The sequence below is a fragment of the Cynara cardunculus genome, assembly GCF_001531365.2.
Source record: "Cynara cardunculus var. scolymus isolate 2C chromosome LG 9, CcrdV1, whole genome shotgun sequence".
Lineage (NCBI taxonomy): Eukaryota > Viridiplantae > Streptophyta > Magnoliopsida > Asterales > Asteraceae > Cynara > Cynara cardunculus.
Window position 1 is genome coordinate 18,119,142 of NC_037536.1, and position 6,890 is coordinate 18,126,031.

Consider the following 6,890-nt stretch of genomic DNA (forward strand, 5'->3'; position numbering starts at 1 on the left):
GGGGTTTTCTCCTACTTTCTTAAAGATCAAAGAACATGGATCATAGATTATCATCTTTTTTGAAGACATTTTCATGTCTTTGATGAATAATCTCCCCTCTTTAATTTTCCAGAAATTTTACTAAAAGATCGAGTAGTAGGAGTAGGAGGATGAAAACTTTTGATATTCTATAAAAGTAGGATAACTAGTATCGTACATTTTTCTTAGAATCTTGAATATTCTTCAAGATTGACAAAACTTCTTCAAGGTTTGCTTGAAGGAATCGGCTGGAGGGTGATTTGCTTTAGAGAGAGATTAGAAAGATAAAAAGCTTAAGCTGAGAATTTGGAAATGAAAGTTTTTCAAAGGATGTGAGGTATTTATATGAGGATTTTTAAACCAGAAAATGGGCTAGCCTCTAAAGGCCCAAACCCAAATAAAACTTTTATTTTTCTTAAATAATAATAAGCTCACTTAGATTTAAAACCCACCAAATAATTTATTAATAAAATTAAATCCAAAGCTCCACCTTTTACTAAGAATCATTTGGACATTTAAATGAGACTTTTGCATTTTAATTTAAAAGTTTATAATATCAACTTTATTTTATTTAGAGCATTTCAAAAATATTTGGCATTACACAAAGTTAGCTTTATCTGATCTCCCACCGAGGCGTGATCTTTCAAACAAAACTTGGGAGCTAATCTAGATAAATTCTAATCACTAAAACTAGATCCTAAAGAAATATTATTTCTAAATATATGATCTATAATAAAATGCTAACCTGAGACTCCGAGATGACGGAATGTGGCATGAAATTCTTTTCATCTCCGTTTATGCTGTGGTGCTTTATCATGTTACATTTATTCAAATTAGTGTTTGGTCCATACGTTGTGCGGAATTAAAAAAATGTATATCTTGTTTTACTTGTTAATTTTCTAAAATCTATTTTCTATATAGCAAGTTTATATGTAATATTTATAATGATGAAATTGTGAGTTCGAATTAATTACTATTATCAAATTTGGTTTATAAAGATTGGTTTCAAACTTATTTAATTAATATATAGTGTTATGAAATATGTTGTATGATGAAAATTATTAGTAACAATCATAATTTAATTATCTACTACTTAAGTCACTATTAAATGATATATTTTAATGTAAATGGATATAAAAAATGACAAAGTTGAAAAATAAATCAAACGAGATGCATGGTAAAAGTTATAATTCCAAAATACTATAAGGTTACTTATTATCAATGCATTGATTTACGACTACAACAAACATGTACATCTTATATTAGTAGCTCCTCTTTTTGAATGCATGTATAGCAGCTATAAACAAAACAACATTATGGTTTATGTGGCATGAGATGATTATATTATTTTTTTAATTTTTTAATTCATACATAAAAATAAAAATTCTAATATATTTTACGGCCTTTAAGTTATAGACTTACCAATAGTATTCATAAAATAACAAATCCAATAATATGATAACACGTGATTATGAAACAACCAAAAAAATAATGATATCTAAAAGATTATCAAGTGATTATATATTTGATTTAAATTTGATTAACATATGCATTACTACTAAAACAAATAATAAAGTTCAACAAACAAAGTAACAATAACATCGATAGTGTGAAATAGTATTGTAAATGAGTTCAGATGATGGAAAAATCAAAAGGTGACAACTGTCATTTGCATGACTATATGAATTTGACGGTTGAACCATGCAACTTGCATTATAACTTGACTTCAAGGTTATAAAAACAAATACTATTAATTAATATTAATGACCAATGATACCATCTAAAGAAATCCACATTTTGCTTATATATATACTAGTTGTCTACCAGCGCAATGCAACGGGATGCAAAAATTTCTTCAAGATTTATTTAACTTTCATACCTCAAAAATTTCTCAAATAAAAAAAATGTTACATGAAGTAAGAGTGTCCAAGAGATAATATTTATTTTGCTCTCCTACATTAATGCAATAAAAAGGAGACAAACATTAACTTCATAGTCGTTTACCCAAAAACTTAACCGGCAAGAGTCATTAGTCTCAGTTACTTTACCAAGTAAGATTGAAATCCATTAAAATAACATTGTATACAACAATTTATCTAGTTAACTGGGTAAGATTCATCACCCTAAAACTCTCAATTCTTACCATCATTATTACCAAATAAGATTTTTGGTCCTTGTCATTCATCCTTCAAGAAATAATTGCTTACCGAATAAGCAATAAGTGGATATTAGGTAAGCATTTAGTAAACGGTCCTAAGTACCAAAATTCAACAAAAATCTGCATAAGAATCTAAGAAAAGGAATAAAACTGGTAGTAATGTAAAGAAAATTAAAAATCAAATGATAGGTTTCTTTGAGCCACTTTTCCTTGATTTACTGAACGGGGATGCGTATGCACTACATAAACAAAAAAGATGATAGAAGGTCGTCTAGCATATAGAAACATTAAATTAAAATACTTTACTTTAAAAAGAAAAATGATCAAAATTAAAGGAAGAGAGACTCTTCAACAACTATTACCTATGATACAATTACTACATCATCCCCAAATATAGAACTCCTTTGATAATTGGTTCTACAAATATATCCTCCATTACAACCTTCTACTACAAAATTTATGAAATCCAAATCAATAATATAAAAGAATTTTGAATTATGAACAAAAACACAAAGAAAGATGGATATCATAAGATTTTTTTTTATGTTTGTTGTTTTCTAAGAATATGGGAATGAGTAAGTTGATCTCCCACGTCTTCACATACATCACAGAACTCAGTTGATTTTTTCGGCACACCAGTCATACCTGAAATCATGACAAATAACTCGCGATGAGTGTTCACAATATTGATGGCAAGTACAAAAAGTTGCAACAAATTCAATTCAAATACCCTCTCCTCACATACCACCTCATTTTTCTCACTCACACACCTCCCCTATTGGAGGAGGGGTAAAAATAGAATACATCAAAATTTTCTTATTTTGTCTATCCACAGTAGGATGAAGCTTCTATCTATCAAGCTACAAATCAACCAAACATAAATTAACAACTATAATAGCTTAATTATCGATCCATATGATATGTTTTCTGTTTGCTAAATTCTAAAGCATTTAAAACAGCTTCACTCAACATAAAAAAAAGTGAAGCAAACAAATAACTAGTAAGTAAATTGCTGCTCTCCCTGTCCCATAACATCTTCTCACATCTTCACTAACATCATCTTCAAAACATTACAAACAAAGCCTTCATCATAGCTAAAATCCATATCTTGGTAGTGGTACAAAATCATTGCATCATTACCATCAAATAAGAACCAAGACAACAAGATTGAAAAATTTGGTTTTACACCAGCAAAACGAACCTAATCGCAACAACTAAGCCTGATGCAAAACAAGTGTAGCATCTTTTAGCTTCAAATCAAGTCTTTTGTTTCATCAATTTTCATCATCTAAAAATAATCGAAATCGTCTTCTGAAGTAAAGGATAATCACTTCCTTTAAAGAAACAAATTACTTCCCATATATCATTACTTGTATAAAACTATGAAGTAAAATTAGCTTAAGAAAAAATGTATATTCTTTTCAAGCCTCCAGGAATAGAATCCAAAGGAAAATTATCGAGATATAATAAAAGACATTGTCTTAAACCAAATGATTGAGGTTTCTAAATATTTTCATCGGCCAACTACAAGTAAAGAGGAGAATATTTGGTTGAGGTTTCCAATTTTTTATCCGCCAGCTAGAATTATTGTATTACAACTTTTCTCTAGTAGATATGTGTCATATGTCTAGCTAATCCAATATTCGAGCATAACAATCGGTCCAAAATTTTGAGGAAACAGTCGAGAACAGACTATAGAAATGCACCCAAAGCATGTAATACAGGGATTCAAGAATACCCTGTTTCCCAGGTTAAATCTTGTACAATTTTGCTTTTTATAATATTTACACCCAACTAATTTACGTCTAAGTAGTGATTCATGCACATTGATATTGTAATAAGTCGAAAGTTAAGTCAATGTACTTAGTGAACCCAAATTCTTGATCGAGTCGAATGCCAATAACTAAGAGACTCAACATGTTTGCCAATAGATGCAGAAGTCCACCATGTAACCAAATGCAAGTAATTAAGCGCCACCCCTGGTGACCATCAATCACTCTCTCCACATCCAAACCCCCATCTTCTCTAGCCTAAGAAAGATATTCACAAGTGTCAAATTGCTTCAAGAACCAAAATAGATTACAAAGCTATTCATTTAATGAAGTTACTAAACACATAATATAAGTTCCCATTTGTTTGATGAAGTTACTCAACGAAGAATATATCACAAACCCCATTTGGGAAAACTTATTTTTATAGTGCCTAAATATAACTTCCGTGTAAAGATGGTTGTCTACGATAAATTGCTTCAAGAATCAAGCAGACAAGGAGATCAACATTCAGCAATCTCATTTTCTCTTATGATAACAGTATTACTTTCAGGCTTTGAAGCTTCAAATGAGGCCCCGGATGTAAATCCATAATAGAAGGTAGCAGTGGAAGTAAGGACCACAATGATGGTATGGAAACAGAAACACTGAAACAAACACATCAAGAGGCCCCACTCTATTTGTTTATACTTAGAAAAGCAATATACGCCAACTATAGTCTTCTGGTACCCAGAAATCAATGCTGATGACGTTATCCTAACCTACATTTCAAGATCTTGAATCCCATTTGTCAATTGTTTCCTTTTCCATCTAAAGACTTCTGTTACTAAAACCATCTACAGATTCAAGAGGTTTCTAACAGGGAATACCCATAATCCAAGATTCTCTTAATTTTTTCTTGATTTTTCTTCTTTGTTACACGAAGAACAGGATGTGTTTAGGAAGATCAGATAAATTACAGAATCATATTTTACAAATAAGTTTAAAAGTGGATCATCAGTGTAACACCCTCATTTTTTTTTGTTATGTAATCTGAAACAAACTAAATAAATACTCCAAAAGACGGCTAAAATAAAACCGTTTAAACCGTTTACAGCGGAAGTCTTTGAATCAACCAAAAATTAACTTAAGTTCTAACCCACCTCATACCAGGTTAAGTTACAAAAGATCGACACAACGCTGCTAGACAAAAGACTAAAAATAAGATGCTAATTAGCAACTCTCTAAGCGTGTCCTTTGCCCTTATCCAACCTCGAACTACCTGGCCCTGAGATGCATACTATAGTCAGCTTATAAAGCTCAGTGAGTTCATGGTTTGCATGAATAAAATCATATCTTGACATATATATATGGCATATATGCATGTTTTATAATAAAAGTCAGAGCTTTAAAAAATATATATATATTTAAAACACTGAAAATAAGAGATCTCGTATAATGTTTAGTCGGGTATGGGTCATTTAGTCACAAACATGCCCTGGGTTGATATGTCAATCTTAATTGATCACCCACTTATCTGGGTCGTGTTTTATACTAGTCGTGACTTACTGGTCAAATACTCACCCTTGAATCATAAAACTTTAATATGGAATAGCATGCTAGAGTTATTCGAAAATTGATTAAACACATAGCATGTAACCATTCACAAAATAACATACATGTAAAATATATCATAACATGTATGTAGTTGAAATATCATGCATACGTACACATCATCAACAATTCATATCATGCAAAAATAAATTTGTACTTAGGTATGCATCCCTGTGAAATCTCATGAAGACTCACCTGATAACGAATATTGCTTAACTAATGTCGCTGACTGGTAATCTACAATTTATAATAGCAAATAGCATATAAATGATTAATTTCTCCCAAAGGCTAACATAAAAGTCAACTTGCGGTCAACTACGTCGACTAGGGTCGACCTTGGTCAACTATGCTTAAGAACGCTCCTCACATCAATTAAATTATAGGAACCGTGAGTTCCGACATAAGGTGTATCATCTAGCTATATATCTTAAAACGACATCATAAACGTGATTTTTAAGTTATCTATTATATGATAGACATGTTAATAATTACATATTTCGAGTTAAAAACGTCTTAATAAATTTACAACTCGAGTAACACTTCGTATAGTCAATTATTCATTTTATAACTCCATAAAATCATCTTTTATAAAAAAAATGTCTAGACGATATATGTATATACATATACTAGCAATATGCCCGTGCAATGCACAGAWTAAGCAGACTTGAAAGTTATTCTAAATGGAAAATGAAAAGCTCTTGGAGGTCTCCAATAGATTCTCCAAAATTGAGAAAATAGAKATTTTGAACCAATTTTATRCTCCAACMRATTTYCTAAAACAATCTCTAAAATGGAGAAAATAGGAAAAGAATAATATTTTTTCTCCAAATATGAACACCACAAAAATGATTATCATGTGAGAGAAATATTTTTTTTAATATATCCCACCATTAGAAAACTTTAAGAATAAATATTTAGAGAGATAAATAATATTCTAATAGATAAATGAAATATTTTAAAATTATAATCAATATTGGATTCTACAAAATACGAAAGTTGTGGAGATAAATATAAATTTTTTAGAGACTTTAATTTTTGTTTCCATTTTGGGAATCTGTCGGAGATGCTCTTAGTCGTGTTGCTCAGTTGACAAATAAATGTAATGACTTTGTTTAAATACACAACAGTTTAAAGTTAAAATCCCGTTGAAATAGGCTCGAGTCCTTATGCTAAAAATGCATTATTCTTTTTGGAATATTTTATGTTAAAAATTAACTATTTACTCGTTCCTCTTCATTACAAACAAAAGGATTATGTTGATTTTTGGTCCATAATATTACTATATATAATCTGAGTTACAAGGTACCTTGGATATCTATTAGTGTATATGAAGTCAAACTTTCACTTAAGTA